Source organism: Ranitomeya variabilis, chromosome 2, assembly GCF_051348905.1.
Source record: "Ranitomeya variabilis isolate aRanVar5 chromosome 2, aRanVar5.hap1, whole genome shotgun sequence".
NCBI classification, from domain to species: Eukaryota; Metazoa; Chordata; class Amphibia; order Anura; family Dendrobatidae; genus Ranitomeya; species Ranitomeya variabilis.
In genome coordinates this window covers 1,107,070,006-1,107,088,426 of record NC_135233.1, presented here as the reverse complement: position 1 = coordinate 1,107,088,426, position 18,421 = coordinate 1,107,070,006, and the positions used below count along the sequence as shown (strand labels likewise).

The window sequence follows — 18,421 nt, the reverse complement described above, 5'->3', positions numbered from 1 at the left end:
TCCTCCTTTCTGTGGTTGCTAAACTGTAAGAAGAGAGTAGAGCATGAGCCTTAACACAAAACATTAAAAGAGAATAAATGCAACACCAATGGTGAAAAGCAAGACATGCGTTGGCCGGGAATCGAACCCGGGTCAACTGCTTGGAAGGCAGCTATGCTCACCACTATACCACCAACGCTTTCGGAAGTGTACGTTTTTTTGACATTTTCTGCAATAACACTAAACTTTCTGTTGACAGAAGCATTTGGATGCAATGTAATGATGAAAAGTATAAAACACAACCTTTTAGCAGAGGATGGTTTCGATCCATCGACCTCTGGGTTATGGGCCCAGCACGCTTCCGCTGCGCCACTCTGCTCGTAGTGTTGGATGCTTAGAGTCGAAGTCTAATTACTGTCTGCCTTCTGGTCTGTGTCGTGTAATTTATCAGCCATTTCTTATCTGTTGGCAACTAGATTATTCTTGGTGTTTTGCAATTATTTCTTTGTTTTTTTCTGTTTCCTTTAGTCATATTGTTGAAAATCATTTGAAGAAACGGTGTCTGACCTTGCTTAAGGTGCAGGCAAAAATTGTGGTCCATTGGGTCTCTGTGGCGCAATCGGTTAGCGCGTTCGGCTGTTAACCGAAAGGTTGGTGGTTCGAGTCCACCCAGGGACGTCGCACCCTTTTGCAGTCCACCCAGAGACGTTGCACAGTTGGAGAAGTTTTTGCATTGGTGCTGAGCATCTCTCTCATGTAAAAGCCATTTTGCTGACTATGTTTTGAATTCACGAGGCAAACTGGAGAAAAACTTTCTGTATGAGATAAGATAAACAAAACTTCCTTCGAGCCGGAATTGAACCAGCGACCTAAGGATTGCTAATTTAGAGCTACAGTCCTCCGCTCTACCAGCTGAGCTATCGAAGGATTGTTTTGGCCACTGTCGAAAGCCTCCTAGGTTTGGCCGTGGGTGCCACGGGCAGATGGTAAAAATGATTCATTCAACTCTGCGAAAAAGGAATCCAATGGTAGCATTGGAGAATGCGGGCATCGATCCCGCTACCTCTCGCATGCTAAGCGAGCGCTCTACCACTTGAGCTAATCCCCCAAACCTGTGAAACTTGACGTCAGTTTCACGTCACACCAGGTCACAATTTTCATATACAGTCACAGATGACATTGCTTTTTTTTTTTTTTTTTTTTTTTTTTTAAGTGTGGACTCCGTTTTCCCATACTTGAAGAACATTTAAGGAGTCCACAACGTGATTGGTGACCTACAAATACAGTCGAGCAACTTTCTAGCAAACCCTTTCTATGCACATGGAGAATCAAACCGGGGACAGTGAAAAAACTTGCATAGTTTGTAGAAAAAAGTTGTGATGTAGCACAATCCCAAGGAGAACCGTTGAACTTTTATGGGTTGGTTTGTTTATCGAAAATGCTGAGAGGTCGTGAAGGCCTCCTGGTCTTTTTTTTTCCTCCTTTCTGTGGTTGCTAAACTGTAAGAAGAGAGTAGAGCATGAGCCTTAACACAAAACATTAAAAGAGAATAAATGCAACACCAATGGTGAAAAGCAAGACATGCGTTGGCCGGGAATCGAACCCGGGTCAACTGCTTGGAAGGCAGCTATGCTCACCACTATACCACCAACGCTTTCGGAAGTGTACGTTTTTTTGACATTTTCTGCAATAACACTAAACTTTCTGTTGACAGAAGCATTTGGATGCAATGTAATGATGAAAAGTATAAAACACAACCTTTTAGCAGAGGATGGTTTCGATCCATCGACCTCTGGGTTATGGGCCCAGCACGCTTCCGCTGCGCCACTCTGCTCGTAGTGTTGGATGCTTAGAGTCGAAGTCTAATTACTGTCTGCCTTCTGGTCTGTGTCGTGTAATTTATCAGCCATTTCTTATCTGTTGGCAACTAGATTATTCTTGGTGTTTTGCAATTATTTCTTTGTTTTTTTCTGTTTCCTTTAGTCATATTGTTGAAAATCATTTGAAGAAACGGTGTCTGACCTTGCTTAAGGTGCAGGCAAAAATTGTGGTCCATTGGGTCTCTGTGGCGCAATCGGTTAGCGCGTTCGGCTGTTAACCGAAAGGTTGGTGGTTCGAGTCCACCCAGGGACGTCGCACCCTTTTGCAGTCCACCCAGAGACGTTGCACAGTTGGAGAAGTTTTTGCATTGGTGCTGAGCATCTCTCTCATGTAAAAGCCATTTTGCTGACTATGTTTTGAATTCACGAGGCAAACTGGAGAAAAACTTTCTGTATGAGATAAGATAAACAAAACTTCCTTCGAGCCGGAATTGAACCAGCGACCTAAGGATTGCTAATTTAGAGCTACAGTCCTCCGCTCTACCAGCTGAGCTATCGAAGGATTGTTTTGGCCACTGTCGAAAGCCTCCTAGGTTTGGCCGTGGGTGCCACGGGCAGATGGTAAAAATGATTCATTCAACTCTGCGAAAAAGGAATCCAATGGTAGCATTGGAGAATGCGGGCATCGATCCCGCTACCTCTCGCATGCTAAGCGAGCGCTCTACCACTTGAGCTAATCCCCCAAACCTGTGAAACTTGACATCAGTTTCACGTCACACCAGGTCACAATTTTCATATACAGTCACAGATGACATTGCTTTTTTTTTTTTTTTTTTTTTTTTAAGTGTGGACTCCGTTTTCCCATACTTGAAGAACATTTAAGGAGTCCACAACGTGATTGGTGACCTACAAATACAGTCGAGCAACTTTCTAGCAAACCCTTTCTATGCACATGGAGAATCAAACCGGGGACAGTGAAAAAACTTGCATAGTTTGTAGAAAAAAGTTGTGATGTAGCACAATCCCAAGGAGAACCGTTGAACTTTTATGGGTTGGTTTGTTTATCGAAAATGCTGAGAGGTCGTGAAGGCCTCCTGGTCTTTTTTTTTCCTCCTTTCTGTGGTTGCTAAACTGTAAGAAGAGAGTAGAGCATGAGCCTTAACACAAAACATTAAAAGAGAATAAATGCAACACCAATGGTGAAAAGCAAGACATGCGTTGGCCGGGAATCGAACCCGGGTCAACTGCTTGGAAGGCAGCTATGCTCACCACTATACCACCAACGCTTTCGGAAGTGTACGTTTTTTTGACATTTTCTGCAATAACACTAAACTTTCTGTTGACAGAAGCATTTGGATGCAATGTAATGATGAAAAGTATAAAACACAACCTTTTAGCAGAGGATGGTTTCGATCCATCGACCTCTGGGTTATGGGCCCAGCACGCTTCCGCTGCGCCACTCTGCTCGTAGTGTTGGATGCTTAGAGTCGAAGTCTAATTACTGTCTGCCTTCTGGTCTGTGTCGTGTAATTTATCAGCCATTTCTTATCTGTTGGCAACTAGATTATTCTTGGTGTTTTGCAATTATTTCTTTGTTTTTTTCTGTTTCCTTTAGTCATATTGTTGAAAATCATTTGAAGAAACGGTGTCTGACCTTGCTTAAGGTGCAGGCAAAAATTGTGGTCCATTGGGTCTCTGTGGCGCAATCGGTTAGCGCGTTCGGCTGTTAACCGAAAGGTTGGTGGTTCGAGTCCACCCAGGGACGTCGCACCCTTTTGCAGTCCACTCAGAGACGTTGCACAGTTGGAGAAGTTTTTGCATTGGTGCTGAGCATCTCTCTCATGTAAAAGCCATTTTGCTGACTATGTTTTGAATTCACGAGGCAAACTGGAGAAAAACTTTCTGTATGAGATAAGATAAACAAAACTTCCTTCGAGCCGGAATTGAACCAGCGACCTAAGGATTGCTAATTTAGAGCTACAGTCCTCCGCTCTACCAGCTGAGCTATCGAAGGATTGTTTTGGCCACTGTCGAAAGCCTCCTAGGTTTGGCCGTGGGTGCCACGGGCAGATGGTAAAAATGATTCATTCAACTCTGCGAAAAAGGAATCCAATGGTAGCATTGGAGAATGCGGGCATCGATCCCGCTACCTCTCGCATGCTAAGCGAGCGCTCTACCACTTGAGCTAATCCCCCAAACCTGTGAAACTTGACGTCAGTTTCACGTCACACCAGGTCACAATTTTCATATACAGTCACAGATGACATTGCTTTTTTTTTTTTTTTTTTTTTTTTTTTAAGTGTGGACTCCGTTTTCCCATACTTGAAGAACATTTAAGGAGTCCACAACGTGATTGGTGACCTACAAATACAGTCGAGCAACTTTCTAGCAAACCCTTTCTATGCACATGGAGAATCAAACCGGGGACAGTGAAAAAACTTGCATAGTTTGTAGAAAAAAGTTGTGATGTAGCACAATCCCAAGGAGAACCGTTGAACTTTTATGGGTTGGTTTGTTTATCGAAAATGCTGAGAGGTCGTGAAGGCCTCCTGGTCTTTTTTTTTCCTCCTTTCTGTGGTTGCTAAACTGTAAGAAGAGAGTAGAGCATGAGCCTTAACACAAAACATTAAAAGAGAATAAATGCAACACCAATGGTGAAAAGCAAGACATGCGTTGGCCGGGAATCGAACCCGGGTCAACTGCTTGGAAGGCAGCTATGCTCACCACTATACCACCAACGCTTTCGGAAGTGTACGTTTTTTTGACATTTTCTGCAATAACACTAAACTTTCTGTTGACAGAAGCATTTGGATGCAATGTAATGATGAAAAGTATAAAACACAACCTTTTAGCAGAGGATGGTTTCGATCCATCGACCTCTGGGTTATGGGCCCAGCACGCTTCCGCTGCGCCACTCTGCTCGTAGTGTTGGATGCTTAGAGTCGAAGTCTAATTACTGTCTGCCTTCTGGTCTGTGTCGTGTAATTTATCAGCCATTTCTTATCTGTTGGCAACTAGATTATTCTTGGTGTTTTGCAATTATTTCTTTGTTTTTTTCTGTTTCCTTTAGTCATATTGTTGAAAATCATTTGAAGAAACGGTGTCTGACCTTGCTTAAGGTGCAGGCAAAAATTGTGGTCCATTGGGTCTCTGTGGCGCAATCGGTTAGCGCGTTCGGCTGTTAACCGAAAGGTTGGTGGTTCGAGTCCACCCAGGGACGTCGCACCCTTTTGCAGTCCACCCAGAGACGTTGCACAGTTGGAGAAGTTTTTGCATTGGTGCTGAGCATCTCTCTCATGTAAAAGCCATTTTGCTGACTATGTTTTGAATTCACGAGGCAAACTGGAGAAAAACTTTCTGTATGAGATAAGATAAACAAAACTTCCTTCGAGCCGGAATTGAACCAGCGACCTAAGGATTGCTAATTTAGAGCTACAGTCCTCCGCTCTACCAGCTGAGCTATCGAAGGATTGTTTTGGCCACTGTCGAAAGCCTCCTAGGTTTGGCCGTGGGTGCCACGGGCAGATGGTAAAAATGATTCATTCAACTCTGCGAAAAAGGAATCCAATGGTAGCATTGGAGAATGCGGGCATCGATCCCGCTACCTCTCGCATGCTAAGCGAGCGCTCTACCACTTGAGCTAATCCCCCAAACCTGTGAAACTTGACGTCAGTTTCACGTCACACCAGGTCACAATTTTCATATACAGTCACAGATGACATTGCTTTTTTTTTTTTTTTTTTTTTTTTTAAGTGTGGACTCCGTTTTCCCATACTTGAAGAACATTTAAGGAGTCCACAACGTGATTGGTGACCTACAAATACAGTCGAGCAACTTTCTAGCAAACCCTTTCTATGCACATGGAGAATCAAACCGGGGACAGTGAAAAAACTTGCATAGTTTGTAGAAAAAAGTTGTGATGTAGCACAATCCCAAGGAGAACCGTTGAACTTTTATGGGTTGGTTTGTTTATCGAAAATGCTGAGAGGTCGTGAAGGCCTCCTGGTCTTTTTTTTTCCTCCTTTCTGTGGTTGCTAAACTGTAAGAAGAGAGTAGAGCATGAGCCTTAACACAAAACATTAAAAGAGAATAAATGCAACACCAATGGTGAAAAGCAAGACATGCGTTGGCCGGGAATCGAACCCGGGTCAACTGCTTGGAAGGCAGCTATGCTCACCACTATACCACCAACGCTTTCGGAAGTGTACGTTTTTTTGACATTTTCTGCAATAACACTAAACTTTCTGTTGACAGAAGCATTTGGATGCAATGTAATGATGAAAAGTATAAAACACAACCTTTTAGCAGAGGATGGTTTCGATCCATCGACCTCTGGGTTATGGGCCCAGCACGCTTCCGCTGCGCCACTCTGCTCGTAGTGTTGGATGCTTAGAGTCGAAGTCTAATTACTGTCTGCCTTCTGGTCTGTGTCGTGTAATTTATCAGCCATTTCTTATCTGTTGGCAACTAGATTATTCTTGGTGTTTTGCAATTATTTCTTTGTTTTTTTCTGTTTCCTTTAGTCATATTGTTGAAAATCATTTGAAGAAACGGTGTCTGACCTTGCTTAAGGTGCAGGCAAAAATTGTGGTCCATTGGGTCTCTGTGGCGCAATCGGTTAGCGCGTTCGGCTGTTAACCAAAAGGTTGGTGGTTCGAGTCCACCCAGGGACGTCGCACCCTTTTGCAGTCCACCCAGAGACGTTGCACAGTTGGAGAAGTTTTTGCATTGGTGCTGAGCATCTCTCTCATGTAAAAGCCATTTTGCTGACTATGTTTTGAATTCACGAGGCAAACTGGAGAAAAACTTTCTGTATGAGATAAGATAAACAAAACTTCCTTCGAGCCGGAATTGAACCAGCGACCTAAGGATTGCTAATTTAGAGCTACAGTCCTCCGCTCTACCAGCTGAGCTATCGAAGGATTGTTTTGGCCACTGTCGAAAGCCTCCTAGGTTTGGCCGTGGGTGCCACGGGCAGATGGTAAAAATGATTCATTCAACTCTGCGAAAAAGGAATCCAATGGTAGCATTGGAGAATGCGGGCATCGATCCCGCTACCTCTCGCATGCTAAGCGAGCGCTCTACCACTTGAGCTAATCCCCCAAACCTGTGAAACTTGACGTCAGTTTCACGTCACACCAGGTCACAATTTTCATATACAGTCACAGATGACATTGCTTTTTTTTTTTTTTTTTTTTTTTTTTTTTTAAGTGTGGACTCCGTTTTCCCATACTTGAAGAACATTTAAGGAGTCCACAACGTGATTGGTGACCTACAAATACAGTCGAGCAACTTTCTAGCAAACCCTTTCTATGCACATGGAGAATCAAACCGGGGACAGTGAAAAAACTTGCATAGTTTGTAGAAAAAAGTTGTGATGTAGCACAATCCCAAGGAGAACCGTTGAACTTTTATGGGTTGGTTTGTTTATCGAAAATGCTGAGAGGTCGTGAAGGCCTCCTGGTCTTTTTTTTTCCTCCTTTCTGTGGTTGCTAAACTGTAAGAAGAGAGTAGAGCATGAGCCTTAACACAAAACATTAAAAGAGAATAAATGCAACACCAATGGTGAAAAGCAAGACATGCGTTGGCCGGGAATCGAACCCGGGTCAACTGCTTGGAAGGCAGCTATGCTCACCACTATACCACCAACGCTTTCGGAAGTGTACGTTTTTTTGACATTTTCTGCAATAACACTAAACTTTCTGTTGACAGAAGCATTTGGATGCAATGTAATGATGAAAAGTATAAAACACAACCTTTTAGCAGAGGATGGTTTCGATCCATCGACCTCTGGGTTATGGGCCCAGCACGCTTCCGCTGCGCCACTCTGCTCGTAGTGTTGGATGCTTAGAGTCGAAGTCTAATTACTGTCTGCCTTCTGGTCTGTGTCGTGTAATTTATCAGCCATTTCTTATCTGTTGGCAACTAGATTATTCTTGGTGTTTTGCAATTATTTCTTTGTTTTTTTCTGTTTCCTTTAGTCATATTGTTGAAAATCATTTGAAGAAACGGTGTCTGACCTTGCTTAAGGTGCAGGCAAAAATTGTGGTCCATTGGGTCTCTGTGGCGCAATCGGTTAGCGCGTTCGGCTGTTAACCGAAAGGTTGGTGGTTCGAGTCCACCCAGGGACGTCGCACCCTTTTGCAGTCCACCCAGAGACGTTGCACAGTTGGAGAAGTTTTTGCATTGGTGCTGAGCATCTCTCTCATGTAAAAGCCATTTTGCTGACTATGTTTTGAATTCACGAGGCAAACTGGAGAAAAACTTTCTGTATGAGATAAGATAAACAAAACTTCCTTCGAGCCGGAATTGAACCAGCGACCTAAGGATTGCTAATTTAGAGCTACAGTCCTCCGCTCTACCAGCTGAGCTATCGAAGGATTGTTTTGGCCACTGTCGAAAGCCTCCTAGGTTTGGCCGTGGGTGCCACGGGCAGATGGTAAAAATGATTCATTCAACTCTGCGAAAAAGGAATCCAATGGTAGCATTGGAGAATGCGGGCATCGATCCCGCTACCTCTCGCATGCTAAGCGAGCGCTCTACCACTTGAGCTAATCCCCCAAACCTGTGAAACTTGACGTCAGTTTCACGTCACACCAGGTCACAATTTTCATATACAGTCACAGATGACATTGCTTTTTTTTTTTTTTTTTTTTTAAGTGTGGACTCCGTTTTCCCATACTTGAAGAACATTTAAGGAGTCCACAACGTGATTGGTGACCTACAAATACAGTCGAGCAACTTTCTAGCAAACCCTTTCTATGCACATGGAGAATCAAACCGGGGACAGTGAAAAAACTTGCATAGTTTGTAGAAAAAAGTTGTGATGTAGCACAATCCCAAGGAGAACCGTTGAACTTTTATGGGTTGGTTTGTTTATCGAAAATGCTGAGAGGTCGTGAAGGCCTCCTGGTCTTTTTTTTTCCTCCTTTCTGTGGTTGCTAAACTGTAAGAAGAGAGTAGAGCATGAGCCTTAACACAAAACATTAAAAGAGAATAAATGCAACACCAATGGTGAAAAGCAAGACATGCGTTGGCCGGGAATCGAACCCGGGTCAACTGCTTGGAAGGCAGCTATGCTCACCACTATACCACCAACGCTTTCGGAAGTGTACGTTTTTTTGACATTTTCTGCAATAACACTAAACTTTCTGTTGACAGAAGCATTTGGATGCAATGTAATGATGAAAAGTATAAAACACAACCTTTTAGCAGAGGATGGTTTCGATCCATCGACCTCTGGGTTATGGGCCCAGCACGCTTCCGCTGCGCCACTCTGCTCGTAGTGTTGGATGCTTAGAGTCGAAGTCTAATTACTGTCTGCCTTCTGGTCTGTGTCGTGTAATTTATCAGCCATTTCTTATCTGTTGGCAACTAGATTATTCTTGGTGTTTTGCAATTATTTCTTTGTTTTTTTCTGTTTCCTTTAGTCATATTGTTGAAAATCATTTGAAGAAACGGTGTCTGACCTTGCTTAAGGTGCAGGCAAAAATTGTGGTCCATTGGGTCTCTGTGGCGCAATCGGTTAGCGCGTTCGGCTGTTAACCAAAAGGTTGGTGGTTCGAGTCCACCCAGGGACGTCGCACCCTTTTGCAGTCCACCCAGAGACGTTGCACAGTTGGAGAAGTTTTTGCATTGGTGCTGAGCATCTCTCTCATGTAAAAGCCATTTTGCTGACTATGTTTTGAATTCACGAGGCAAACTGGAGAAAAACTTTCTGTATGAGATAAGATAAACAAAACTTCCTTCGAGCCGGAATTGAACCAGCGACCTAAGGATTGCTAATTTAGAGCTACAGTCCTCCGCTCTACCAGCTGAGCTATCGAAGGATTGTTTTGGCCACTGTCGAAAGCCTCCTAGGTTTGGCCGTGGGTGCCACGGGCAGATGGTAAAAATGATTCATTCAACTCTGCGAAAAAGGAATCCAATGGTAGCATTGGAGAATGCGGGCATCGATCCCGCTACCTCTCGCATGCTAAGCGAGCGCTCTACCACTTGAGCTAATCCCCCAAACCTGTGAAACTTGACGTCAGTTTCACGTCACACCAGGTCACAATTTTCATATACAGTCACAGATGACATTGCTTTTTTTTTTTTTTTTTTTTTTTTTAAGTGTGGACTCCGTTTTCCCATACTTGAAGAACATTTAAGGAGTCCACAACGTGATTGGTGACCTACAAATACAGTCGAGCAACTTTCTAGCAAACCCTTTCTATGCACATGGAGAATCAAACCGGGGACAGTGAAAAAACTTGCATAGTTTGTAGAAAAAAGTTGTGATGTAGCACAATCCCAAGGAGAACCGTTGAACTTTTATGGGTTGGTTTGTTTATCGAAAATGCTGAGAGGTCGTGAAGGCCTCCTGGTCTTTTTTTTTCCTCCTTTCTGTGGTTGCTAAACTGTAAGAAGAGAGTAGAGCATGAGCCTTAACACAAAACATTAAAAGAGAATAAATGCAACACCAATGGTGAAAAGCAAGACATGCGTTGGCCGGGAATCGAACCCGGGTCAACTGCTTGGAAGGCAGCTATGCTCACCACTATACCACCAACGCTTTCGGAAGTGTACGTTTTTTTGACATTTTCTGCAATAACACTAAACTTTCTGTTGACAGAAGCATTTGGATGCAATGTAATGATGAAAAGTATAAAACACAACCTTTTAGCAGAGGATGGTTTCGATCCATCGACCTCTGGGTTATGGGCCCAGCACGCTTCCGCTGCGCCACTCTGCTCGTAGTGTTGGATGCTTAGAGTCGAAGTCTAATTACTGTCTGCCTTCTGGTCTGTGTCGTGTAATTTATCAGCCATTTCTTATCTGTTGGCAACTAGATTATTCTTGGTGTTTTGCAATTATTTCTTTGTTTTTTTCTGTTTCCTTTAGTCATATTGTTGAAAATCATTTGAAGAAACGGTGTCTGACCTTGCTTAAGGTGCAGGCAAAAATTGTGGTCCATTGGGTCTCTGTGGCGCAATCGGTTAGCGCGTTCGGCTGTTAACCGAAAGGTTGGTGGTTCGAGTCCACCCAGGGACGTCGCACCCTTTTGCAGTCCACCCAGAGACGTTGCACAGTTGGAGAAGTTTTTGCATTGGTGCTGAGCATCTCTCTCATGTAAAAGCCATTTTGCTGACTATGTTTTGAATTCACGAGGCAAACTGGAGAAAAACTTTCTGTATGAGATAAGATAAACAAAACTTCCTTCGAGCCGGAATTGAACCAGCGACCTAAGGATTGCTAATTTAGAGCTACAGTCCTCCGCTCTACCAGCTGAGCTATCGAAGGATTGTTTTGGCCACTGTCGAAAGCCTCCTAGGTTTGGCCGTGGGTGCCACGGGCAGATGGTAAAAATGATTCATTCAACTCTGCGAAAAAGGAATCCAATGGTAGCATTGGAGAATGCGGGCATCGATCCCGCTACCTCTCGCATGCTAAGCGAGCGCTCTACCACTTGAGCTAATCCCCCAAACCTGTGAAACTTGACGTCAGTTTCACGTCACACCAGGTCACAATTTTCATATACAGTCACAGATGACATTGCTTTTTTTTTTTTTTTTTTTTAAGTGTGGACTCCGTTTTCCCATACTTGAAGAACATTTAAGGAGTCCACAACGTGATTGGTGACCTACAAATACAGTCGAGCAACTTTCTAGCAAACCCTTTCTATGCACATGGAGAATCAAACCGGGGACAGTGAAAAAACTTGCATAGTTTGTAGAAAAAAGTTGTGATGTAGCACAATCCCAAGGAGAACCGTTGAACTTTTATGGGTTGGTTTGTTTATCGAAAATGCTGAGAGGTCGTGAAGGCCTCCTGGTCTTTTTTTTTCCTCCTTTCTGTGGTTGCTAAACTGTAAGAAGAGAGTAGAGCATGAGCCTTAACACAAAACATTAAAAGAGAATAAATGCAACACCAATGGTGAAAAGCAAGACATGCGTTGGCCGGGAATCGAACCCGGGTCAACTGCTTGGAAGGCAGCTATGCTCACCACTATACCACCAACGCTTTCGGAAGTGTACGTTTTTTTGACATTTTCTGCAATAACACTAAACTTTCTGTTGACAGAAGCATTTGGATGCAATGTAATGATGAAAAGTATAAAACACAACCTTTTAGCAGAGGATGGTTTCGATCCATCGACCTCTGGGTTATGGGCCCAGCACGCTTCCGCTGCGCCACTCTGCTCGTAGTGTTGGATGCTTAGAGTCGAAGTCTAATTACTGTCTGCCTTCTGGTCTGTGTCGTGTAATTTATCAGCCATTTCTTATCTGTTGGCAACTAGATTATTCTTGGTGTTTTGCAATTATTTCTTTGTTTTTTTCTGTTTCCTTTAGTCATATTGTTGAAAATCATTTGAAGAAACGGTGTCTGACCTTGCTTAAGGTGCAGGCAAAAATTGTGGTCCATTGGGTCTCTGTGGCGCAATCGGTTAGCGCGTTCGGCTGTTAACCGAAAGGTTGGTGGTTCGAGTCCACCCAGGGACGTCGCACCCTTTTGCAGTCCACCCAGAGACGTTGCACAGTTGGAGAAGTTTTTGCATTGGTGCTGAGCATCTCTCTCATGTAAAAGCCATTTTGCTGACTATGTTTTGAATTCACGAGGCAAACTGGAGAAAAACTTTCTGTATGAGATAAGATAAACAAAACTTCCTTCGAGCCGGAATTGAACCAGCGACCTAAGGATTGCTAATTTAGAGCTACAGTCCTCCGCTCTACCAGCTGAGCTATCGAAGGATTGTTTTGGCCACTGTCGAAAGCCTCCTAGGTTTGGCCGTGGGTGCCACGGGCAGATGGTAAAAATGATTCATTCAACTCTGCGAAAAAGGAATCCAATGGTAGCATTGGAGAATGCGGGCATCGATCCCGCTACCTCTCGCATGCTAAGCGAGCGCTCTACCACTTGAGCTAATCCCCCAAACCTGTGAAACTTGACGTCAGTTTCACGTCACACCAGGTCACAATTTTCATATACAGTCACAGATGACATTGCTTTTTTTTTTTTTTTTTTTTTTTTTAAGTGTGGACTCCGTTTTCCCATACTTGAAGAACATTTAAGGAGTCCACAACGTGATTGGTGACCTACAAATACAGTCGAGCAACTTTCTAGCAAACCCTTTCTATGCACATGGAGAATCAAACCGGGGACAGTGAAAAAACTTGCATAGTTTGTAGAAAAAAGTTGTGATGTAGCACAATCCCAAGGAGAACCGTTGAACTTTTATGGGTTGGTTTGTTTATCGAAAATGCTGAGAGGTCGTGAAGGCCTCCTGGTCTTTTTTTTTCCTCCTTTCTGTGGTTGCTAAACTGTAAGAAGAGAGTAGAGCATGAGCCTTAACACAAAACATTAAAAGAGAATAAATGCAACACCAATGGTGAAAAGCAAGACATGCGTTGGCCGGGAATCGAACCCGGGTCAACTGCTTGGAAGGCAGCTATGCTCACCACTATACCACCAACGCTTTCGGAAGTGTACGTTTTTTTGACATTTTCTGCAATAACACTAAACTTTCTGTTGACAGAAGCATTTGGATGCAATGTAATGATGAAAAGTATAAAACACAACCTTTTAGCAGAGGATGGTTTCGATCCATCGACCTCTGGGTTATGGGCCCAGCACGCTTCCGCTGTGCCACTCTGCTCGTAGTGTTGGATGCTTAGAGTCGAAGTCTAATTACTGTCTGCCTTCTGGTCTGTGTCGTGTAATTTATCAGCCATTTCTTATCTGTTGGCAACTAGATTATTCTTGGTGTTTTGCAATTATTTCTTTGTTTTTTTCTGTTTCCTTTAGTCATATTGTTGAAAATCATTTGAAGAAACGGTGTCTGACCTTGCTTAAGGTGCAGGCAAAAATTGTGGTCCATTGGGTCTCTGTGGCGCAATCGGTTAGCGCGTTCGGCTGTTAACCGAAAGGTTGGTGGTTCGAGTCCACCCAGGGACGTCGCACCCTTTTGCAGTCCACCCAGAGACGTTGCACAGTTGGAGAAGTTTTTGCATTGGTGCTGAGCATCTCTCTCATGTAAAAGCCATTTTGCTGACTATGTTTTGAATTCACGAGGCAAACTGGAGAAAAACTTTCTGTATGAGATAAGATAAACAAAACTTCCTTCGAGCCGGAATTGAACCAGCGACCTAAGGATTGCTAATTTAGAGCTACAGTCCTCCGCTCTACCAGCTGAGCTATCGAAGGATTGTTTTGGCCACTGTCGAAAGCCTCCTAGGTTTGGCCGTGGGTGCCACGGGCAGATGGTAAAAATGATTCATTCAACTCTGCGAAAAAGGAATCCAATGGTAGCATTGGAGAATGCGGGCATCGATCCCGCTACCTCTCGCATGCTAAGCGAGCGCTCTACCACTTGAGCTAATCCCCCAAACCTGTGAAACTTGACGTCAGTTTCACGTCACACCAGGTCACAATTTTCATATACAGTCACAGATGACATTGCTTTTTTTTTTTTTTTTTTTTTTTTTAAGTGTGGACTCCGTTTTCCCATACTTGAAGAACATTTAAGGAGTCCACAACGTGATTGGTGACCTACAAATACAGTCGAGCAACTTTCTAGCAAACCCTTTCTATGCACATGGAGAATCAAACCGGGGACAGTGAAAAAACTTGCATAGTTTGTAGAAAAAAGTTGTGATGTAGCACAATCCCAAGGAGAACCGTTGAACTTTTATGGGTTGGTTTGTTTATCGAAAATGCTGAGAGGTCGTGAAGGCCTCCTGGTCTTTTTTTTTCCTCCTTTCTGTGGTTGCTAAACTGTAAGAAGAGAGTAGAGCATGAGCCTTAACACAAAACATTAAAAGAGAATAAATGCAACACCAATGGTGAAAAGCAAGACATGCGTTGGCCGGGAATCGAACCCGGGTCAACTGCTTGGAAGGCAGCTATGCTCACCACTATACCACCAACGCTTTCGGAAGTGTACGTTTTTTTGACATTTTCTGCAATAACACTAAACTTTCTGTTGACAGAAGCATTTGGATGCAATGTAATGATGAAAAGTATAAAACACAACCTTTTAGCAGAGGATGGTTTCGATCCATCGACCTCTGGGTTATGGGCCCAGCACGCTTCCGCTGCGCCACTCTGCTCGTAGTGTTGGATGCTTAGAGTCGAAGTCTAATTACTGTCTGCCTTCTGGTCTGTGTCGTGTAATTTATCAGCCATTTCTTATCTGTTGGCAACTAGATTATTCTTGGTGTTTTGCAATTATTTCTTTGTTTTTTTCTGTTTCCTTTAGTCATATTGTTGAAAATCATTTGAAGAAACGGTGTCTGACCTTGCTTAAGGTGCAGGCAAAAATTGTGGTCCATTGGGTCTCTGTGGCGCAATCGGTTAGCGCGTTCGGCTGTTAACCGAAAGGTTGGTGGTTCGAGTCCACCCAGGGACGTCGCACCCTTTTGCAGTCCACCCAGAGACGTTGCACAGTTGGAGAAGTTTTTGCATTGGTGCTGAGCATCTCTCTCATGTAAAAGCCATTTTGCTGACTATGTTTTGAATTCACGAGGCAAACTGGAGAAAAACTTTCTGTATGAGATAAGATAAACAAAACTTCCTTCGAGCCGGAATTGAACCAGCGACCTAAGGATTGCTAATTTAGAGCTACAGTCCTCCGCTCTACCAGCTGAGCTATCGAAGGATTGTTTTGGCCACTGTCGAAAGCCTCCTAGGTTTGGCCGTGGGTGCCACGGGCAGATGGTAAAAATGATTCATTCAACTCTGCGAAAAAGGAATCCAATGGTAGCATTGGAGAATGCGGGCATCGATCCCGCTACCTCTCGCATGCTAAGCGAGCGCTCTACCACTTGAGCTAATCCCCCAAACCTGTGAAACTTGACGTCAGTTTCACGTCACACCAGGTCACAATTTTCATATACAGTCACAGATGACATTGCTTTTTTTTTTTTTTTTTTTTTAAGTGTGGACTCCGTTTTCCCATACTTGAAGAACATTTAAGGAGTCCACAACGTGATTGGTGACCTACAAATACAGTCGAGCAACTTTCTAGCAAACCCTTTCTATGCACATGGAGAATCAAACCGGGGACAGTGAAAAAACTTGCATAGTTTGTAGAAAAAAGTTGTGATGTAGCACAATCCCAAGGAGAACCGTTGAACTTTTATGGGTTGGTTTGTTTATCGAAAATGCTGAGAGGTCGTGAAGGCCTCCTGGTCTTTTTTTTTCCTCCTTTCTGTGGTTGCTAAACTGTAAGAAGAGAGTAGAGCATGAGCCTTAACACAAAACATTAAAAGAGAATAAATGCAACACCAATGGTGAAAAGCAAGACATGCGTTGGCCGGGAATCGAACCCGGGTCAACTGCTTGGAAGGCAGCTATGCTCACCACTATACCACCAACGCTTTCGGAAGTGTACGTTTTTTTGACATTTTCTGCAATAACACTAAACTTTCTGTTGACAGAAGCATTTGGATGCAATGTAATGATGAAAAGTATAAAACACAACCTTTTAGCAGAGGATGGTTTCGATCCATCGACCTCTGGGTTATGGGCCCAGCACGCTTCCGCTGCGCCACTCTGCTCGTAGTGTTGGATGCTTAGAGTCGAAGTCTAATTACTGTCTGCCTTCTGGTCTGTGTCGTGTAATTTATCAGCCATTTCTTATCTGTTGGCAACTAGATTATTCTTGGTGTTTTGCAATTATTTCTTTGTTTTTTTCTGTTTCCTTTAGTCATATTGTTGAAAATCATTTGAAGAAACGGTGTCTGACCTTGCTTAAGGTGCAGGCAAAAATTGTGGTCCATTGGGTCTCTGTGGCGCAATCGGTTAGCGCGTTCGGCTGTTAACCGAAAGGTTGGTGGTTCGAGTCCACCCAGGGACGTCGCACCCTTTTGCAGTCCACCCAGAGACGTTGCACAGTTGGAGAAGTTTTTGCATTGGTGCTGAGCATCTCTCTCATGTAAAAGCCATTTTGCTGACTATGTTTTGAATTCACGAGGCAAACTGGAGAAAAACTTTCTGTATGAGATAAGATAAACAAAACTTCCTTCGAGCCGGAATTGAACCAGCGACCTAAGGATTGCTAATTTAGAGCTACAGTCCTCCGCTCTACCAGCTGAGCTATCGAAGGATTGTTTTGGCCACTGTCGAAAGCCTCCTAGGTTTGGCCGTGGGTGCCACGGGCAGATGGTAAAAATGATTCATTCAACTCTGCGAAAAAGGAATCCAATGGTAGCATTGGAGAATGCGGGCATCGATCCCGCTACCTCTCGCATGCTAAGCGAGCGCTCTACCACTTGAGCTAATCCCCCAAACCTGTGAAACTTGACGTCAGTTTCACGTCACACCAGGTCACAATTTTCATATACAGTCACAGATGACATTGCTTTTTTTTTTTTTTTTTTTTTAAGTGTGGACTCCGTTTTCCCATACTTGAAGAACATTTAAGGAGTCCACAACGTGATTGGTGACCTACAAATACAGTCGAGCAACTTTCTAGCAAACCCTTTCTATGCACATGGAGAATCAAACCGGGGACAGTGAAAAAACTTGCATAGTTTGTAGAAAAAAGTTGTGATGTAGCACAATCCCAAGGAGAACCGTTGAACTTTTATGGGTTGGTTTGTTTATCGAAAATGCTGAGAGGTCGTGAAGGCCTCCTGGTCTTTTTTTTTCCTCCTTTCTGTGGTTGCTAAACTGTAAGAAGAGAGTAGAGCATGAGCCTTAACACAAAACATTAAAAGAGAATAAATGCAACACCAATGGTGAAAAGCAAGACATGCGTTGGCCGGGAATCGAACCCGGGTCAACTGCTTGGAAGGCAGCTATGCTCACCACTATACCACCAACGCTTTCGGAAGTGTACGTTTTTTTGACATTTTCTGCAATAACACTAAACTTTCTGTTGACAGAAGCATTTGGATGCAATGTAATGATGAAAAGTATAAAACACAACCTTTTAGCAGAGGATGGTTTCGATCCATCGACCTCTGGGTTATGGGCCCAGCACGCTTCCGCTGCGCCACTCTGCTCGTAGTGTTGGATGCTTAGAGTCGAAGTCTAATTACTGTCTGCCTTCTGGTCTGTGTCGTGTAATTTATCAGCCATTTCTTATCTGTTGGCAACTAGATTATTCTTGGTGTTTTGCAATTATTTCTTTGTTTTTTTCTGTTTCCTTTAGTCATATTGTTGAAAATCATTTGAAGAAACGGTGTCTGACCTTGCTTAAGGTGCAGGCAAAAATTGTGGTCCATTGGGTCTCTGTGGCGCAATCGGTTAGCGCGTTCGGCTGTTAACCGAAAGGTTGGTGGTTCGAGTCCACCCAGGGACGTCGCACCCTTTTGCAGTCCACCCAGAGACGTTGCACAGTTGGAGAAGTTTTTGCATTGGTGCTGAGCATCTCTCTCATGTAAAAGCCATTTTGCTGACTATGTTTTGAATTCACGAGGCAAACTGGAGAAAAACTTTCTGTATGAGATAAGATAAACAAAACTTCCTTCGAGCCGGAATTGAACCAGCGACCTAAGGATTGCTAATTTAGAGCTACAGTCCTCCGCTCTACCAGCTGAGCTATCGAAGGATTGTTTTGGCCACTGTCGAAAGCCTCCTAGGTTTGGCCGTGGGTGCCACGGGCAGATGGTAAAAATGATTCATTCAACTCTGCGAAA

At 43.6% G+C, this 18,421-nt stretch overlaps 45 non-coding genes across 45 annotated transcripts; 11 read left to right on the top strand and 34 right to left on the bottom strand.

Moving 5' to 3' along the window:
- Positions 1–106: 106 nt before the first annotated feature.
- TRNAG-UCC (transfer RNA glycine (anticodon UCC)) lies at positions 107–178 on the bottom strand. The gene has a single exon. It is a non-coding gene; the product is annotated as a tRNA-Gly (tRNA).
- A 405-nt stretch (positions 179–583) lies between these two features.
- TRNAN-GUU (transfer RNA asparagine (anticodon GUU)) lies at positions 584–657 on the top strand. Its single transcript has one exon. It is a non-coding gene; the product is annotated as a tRNA-Asn (tRNA).
- Positions 658–820: 163 nt separating this feature from the next.
- On the bottom strand, positions 821–906 carry TRNAY-GUA (transfer RNA tyrosine (anticodon GUA)). Its single transcript is given in 2 exon segments — positions 821–856; positions 870–906. It is a non-coding gene; the product is annotated as a tRNA-Tyr (tRNA).
- A 108-nt stretch (positions 907–1,014) lies between these two features.
- TRNAA-AGC (transfer RNA alanine (anticodon AGC)) lies at positions 1,015–1,087 on the bottom strand. The gene has a single exon. It is a non-coding gene; the product is annotated as a tRNA-Ala (tRNA).
- Positions 1,088–1,561: 474 nt separating this feature from the next.
- Positions 1,562–1,633, bottom strand: TRNAG-UCC (transfer RNA glycine (anticodon UCC)). The gene has a single exon. It is a non-coding gene; the product is annotated as a tRNA-Gly (tRNA).
- Positions 1,634–2,038: 405 nt separating this feature from the next.
- Positions 2,039–2,112, top strand: TRNAN-GUU (transfer RNA asparagine (anticodon GUU)). Its single transcript has one exon. It is a non-coding gene; the product is annotated as a tRNA-Asn (tRNA).
- A 163-nt stretch (positions 2,113–2,275) lies between these two features.
- TRNAY-GUA (transfer RNA tyrosine (anticodon GUA)) lies at positions 2,276–2,361 on the bottom strand. Its single transcript is given in 2 exon segments — positions 2,276–2,311; positions 2,325–2,361. It is a non-coding gene; the product is annotated as a tRNA-Tyr (tRNA).
- Positions 2,362–2,469: 108 nt separating this feature from the next.
- On the bottom strand, positions 2,470–2,542 carry TRNAA-AGC (transfer RNA alanine (anticodon AGC)). The gene has a single exon. It is a non-coding gene; the product is annotated as a tRNA-Ala (tRNA).
- A 471-nt stretch (positions 2,543–3,013) lies between these two features.
- Positions 3,014–3,085, bottom strand: TRNAG-UCC (transfer RNA glycine (anticodon UCC)). Its single transcript has one exon. It is a non-coding gene; the product is annotated as a tRNA-Gly (tRNA).
- Positions 3,086–3,490: 405 nt separating this feature from the next.
- On the top strand, positions 3,491–3,564 carry TRNAN-GUU (transfer RNA asparagine (anticodon GUU)). The gene has a single exon. It is a non-coding gene; the product is annotated as a tRNA-Asn (tRNA).
- A 163-nt stretch (positions 3,565–3,727) lies between these two features.
- Positions 3,728–3,813, bottom strand: TRNAY-GUA (transfer RNA tyrosine (anticodon GUA)). The gene is given in 2 exon segments: positions 3,728–3,763; positions 3,777–3,813. It is a non-coding gene; the product is annotated as a tRNA-Tyr (tRNA).
- A 108-nt stretch (positions 3,814–3,921) lies between these two features.
- TRNAA-AGC (transfer RNA alanine (anticodon AGC)) lies at positions 3,922–3,994 on the bottom strand. The gene has a single exon. It is a non-coding gene; the product is annotated as a tRNA-Ala (tRNA).
- A 474-nt stretch (positions 3,995–4,468) lies between these two features.
- TRNAG-UCC (transfer RNA glycine (anticodon UCC)) lies at positions 4,469–4,540 on the bottom strand. Its single transcript has one exon. It is a non-coding gene; the product is annotated as a tRNA-Gly (tRNA).
- A 405-nt stretch (positions 4,541–4,945) lies between these two features.
- TRNAN-GUU (transfer RNA asparagine (anticodon GUU)) lies at positions 4,946–5,019 on the top strand. Its single transcript has one exon. It is a non-coding gene; the product is annotated as a tRNA-Asn (tRNA).
- Positions 5,020–5,182: 163 nt separating this feature from the next.
- On the bottom strand, positions 5,183–5,268 carry TRNAY-GUA (transfer RNA tyrosine (anticodon GUA)). Its single transcript is given in 2 exon segments — positions 5,183–5,218; positions 5,232–5,268. It is a non-coding gene; the product is annotated as a tRNA-Tyr (tRNA).
- Positions 5,269–5,376: 108 nt separating this feature from the next.
- TRNAA-AGC (transfer RNA alanine (anticodon AGC)) lies at positions 5,377–5,449 on the bottom strand. Its single transcript has one exon. It is a non-coding gene; the product is annotated as a tRNA-Ala (tRNA).
- A 472-nt stretch (positions 5,450–5,921) lies between these two features.
- TRNAG-UCC (transfer RNA glycine (anticodon UCC)) lies at positions 5,922–5,993 on the bottom strand. The gene has a single exon. It is a non-coding gene; the product is annotated as a tRNA-Gly (tRNA).
- Positions 5,994–6,635: 642 nt separating this feature from the next.
- TRNAY-GUA (transfer RNA tyrosine (anticodon GUA)) lies at positions 6,636–6,721 on the bottom strand. The gene is given in 2 exon segments: positions 6,636–6,671; positions 6,685–6,721. It is a non-coding gene; the product is annotated as a tRNA-Tyr (tRNA).
- A 108-nt stretch (positions 6,722–6,829) lies between these two features.
- Positions 6,830–6,902, bottom strand: TRNAA-AGC (transfer RNA alanine (anticodon AGC)). The gene has a single exon. It is a non-coding gene; the product is annotated as a tRNA-Ala (tRNA).
- Positions 6,903–7,379: 477 nt separating this feature from the next.
- On the bottom strand, positions 7,380–7,451 carry TRNAG-UCC (transfer RNA glycine (anticodon UCC)). Its single transcript has one exon. It is a non-coding gene; the product is annotated as a tRNA-Gly (tRNA).
- A 405-nt stretch (positions 7,452–7,856) lies between these two features.
- Positions 7,857–7,930, top strand: TRNAN-GUU (transfer RNA asparagine (anticodon GUU)). Its single transcript has one exon. It is a non-coding gene; the product is annotated as a tRNA-Asn (tRNA).
- Positions 7,931–8,093: 163 nt separating this feature from the next.
- On the bottom strand, positions 8,094–8,179 carry TRNAY-GUA (transfer RNA tyrosine (anticodon GUA)). Its single transcript is given in 2 exon segments — positions 8,094–8,129; positions 8,143–8,179. It is a non-coding gene; the product is annotated as a tRNA-Tyr (tRNA).
- Positions 8,180–8,287: 108 nt separating this feature from the next.
- Positions 8,288–8,360, bottom strand: TRNAA-AGC (transfer RNA alanine (anticodon AGC)). The gene has a single exon. It is a non-coding gene; the product is annotated as a tRNA-Ala (tRNA).
- Positions 8,361–8,828: 468 nt separating this feature from the next.
- On the bottom strand, positions 8,829–8,900 carry TRNAG-UCC (transfer RNA glycine (anticodon UCC)). Its single transcript has one exon. It is a non-coding gene; the product is annotated as a tRNA-Gly (tRNA).
- A 642-nt stretch (positions 8,901–9,542) lies between these two features.
- TRNAY-GUA (transfer RNA tyrosine (anticodon GUA)) lies at positions 9,543–9,628 on the bottom strand. The gene is given in 2 exon segments: positions 9,543–9,578; positions 9,592–9,628. It is a non-coding gene; the product is annotated as a tRNA-Tyr (tRNA).
- A 108-nt stretch (positions 9,629–9,736) lies between these two features.
- TRNAA-AGC (transfer RNA alanine (anticodon AGC)) lies at positions 9,737–9,809 on the bottom strand. The gene has a single exon. It is a non-coding gene; the product is annotated as a tRNA-Ala (tRNA).
- A 472-nt stretch (positions 9,810–10,281) lies between these two features.
- TRNAG-UCC (transfer RNA glycine (anticodon UCC)) lies at positions 10,282–10,353 on the bottom strand. The gene has a single exon. It is a non-coding gene; the product is annotated as a tRNA-Gly (tRNA).
- Positions 10,354–10,758: 405 nt separating this feature from the next.
- TRNAN-GUU (transfer RNA asparagine (anticodon GUU)) lies at positions 10,759–10,832 on the top strand. Its single transcript has one exon. It is a non-coding gene; the product is annotated as a tRNA-Asn (tRNA).
- A 163-nt stretch (positions 10,833–10,995) lies between these two features.
- On the bottom strand, positions 10,996–11,081 carry TRNAY-GUA (transfer RNA tyrosine (anticodon GUA)). The gene is given in 2 exon segments: positions 10,996–11,031; positions 11,045–11,081. It is a non-coding gene; the product is annotated as a tRNA-Tyr (tRNA).
- A 108-nt stretch (positions 11,082–11,189) lies between these two features.
- Positions 11,190–11,262, bottom strand: TRNAA-AGC (transfer RNA alanine (anticodon AGC)). Its single transcript has one exon. It is a non-coding gene; the product is annotated as a tRNA-Ala (tRNA).
- Positions 11,263–11,729: 467 nt separating this feature from the next.
- Positions 11,730–11,801, bottom strand: TRNAG-UCC (transfer RNA glycine (anticodon UCC)). Its single transcript has one exon. It is a non-coding gene; the product is annotated as a tRNA-Gly (tRNA).
- Positions 11,802–12,206: 405 nt separating this feature from the next.
- Positions 12,207–12,280, top strand: TRNAN-GUU (transfer RNA asparagine (anticodon GUU)). The gene has a single exon. It is a non-coding gene; the product is annotated as a tRNA-Asn (tRNA).
- A 163-nt stretch (positions 12,281–12,443) lies between these two features.
- Positions 12,444–12,529, bottom strand: TRNAY-GUA (transfer RNA tyrosine (anticodon GUA)). The gene is given in 2 exon segments: positions 12,444–12,479; positions 12,493–12,529. It is a non-coding gene; the product is annotated as a tRNA-Tyr (tRNA).
- A 108-nt stretch (positions 12,530–12,637) lies between these two features.
- TRNAA-AGC (transfer RNA alanine (anticodon AGC)) lies at positions 12,638–12,710 on the bottom strand. The gene has a single exon. It is a non-coding gene; the product is annotated as a tRNA-Ala (tRNA).
- Positions 12,711–13,182: 472 nt separating this feature from the next.
- TRNAG-UCC (transfer RNA glycine (anticodon UCC)) lies at positions 13,183–13,254 on the bottom strand. Its single transcript has one exon. It is a non-coding gene; the product is annotated as a tRNA-Gly (tRNA).
- Positions 13,255–13,659: 405 nt separating this feature from the next.
- Positions 13,660–13,733, top strand: TRNAN-GUU (transfer RNA asparagine (anticodon GUU)). Its single transcript has one exon. It is a non-coding gene; the product is annotated as a tRNA-Asn (tRNA).
- A 163-nt stretch (positions 13,734–13,896) lies between these two features.
- On the bottom strand, positions 13,897–13,982 carry TRNAY-GUA (transfer RNA tyrosine (anticodon GUA)). Its single transcript is given in 2 exon segments — positions 13,897–13,932; positions 13,946–13,982. It is a non-coding gene; the product is annotated as a tRNA-Tyr (tRNA).
- A 108-nt stretch (positions 13,983–14,090) lies between these two features.
- TRNAA-AGC (transfer RNA alanine (anticodon AGC)) lies at positions 14,091–14,163 on the bottom strand. Its single transcript has one exon. It is a non-coding gene; the product is annotated as a tRNA-Ala (tRNA).
- Positions 14,164–14,635: 472 nt separating this feature from the next.
- On the bottom strand, positions 14,636–14,707 carry TRNAG-UCC (transfer RNA glycine (anticodon UCC)). Its single transcript has one exon. It is a non-coding gene; the product is annotated as a tRNA-Gly (tRNA).
- A 405-nt stretch (positions 14,708–15,112) lies between these two features.
- On the top strand, positions 15,113–15,186 carry TRNAN-GUU (transfer RNA asparagine (anticodon GUU)). Its single transcript has one exon. It is a non-coding gene; the product is annotated as a tRNA-Asn (tRNA).
- Positions 15,187–15,349: 163 nt separating this feature from the next.
- TRNAY-GUA (transfer RNA tyrosine (anticodon GUA)) lies at positions 15,350–15,435 on the bottom strand. The gene is given in 2 exon segments: positions 15,350–15,385; positions 15,399–15,435. It is a non-coding gene; the product is annotated as a tRNA-Tyr (tRNA).
- Positions 15,436–15,543: 108 nt separating this feature from the next.
- On the bottom strand, positions 15,544–15,616 carry TRNAA-AGC (transfer RNA alanine (anticodon AGC)). The gene has a single exon. It is a non-coding gene; the product is annotated as a tRNA-Ala (tRNA).
- A 945-nt stretch (positions 15,617–16,561) lies between these two features.
- Positions 16,562–16,635, top strand: TRNAN-GUU (transfer RNA asparagine (anticodon GUU)). Its single transcript has one exon. It is a non-coding gene; the product is annotated as a tRNA-Asn (tRNA).
- A 357-nt stretch (positions 16,636–16,992) lies between these two features.
- TRNAA-AGC (transfer RNA alanine (anticodon AGC)) lies at positions 16,993–17,065 on the bottom strand. Its single transcript has one exon. It is a non-coding gene; the product is annotated as a tRNA-Ala (tRNA).
- Positions 17,066–18,010: 945 nt separating this feature from the next.
- On the top strand, positions 18,011–18,084 carry TRNAN-GUU (transfer RNA asparagine (anticodon GUU)). Its single transcript has one exon. It is a non-coding gene; the product is annotated as a tRNA-Asn (tRNA).
- The last annotated feature ends 337 nt before the right edge of the window (positions 18,085–18,421 follow it).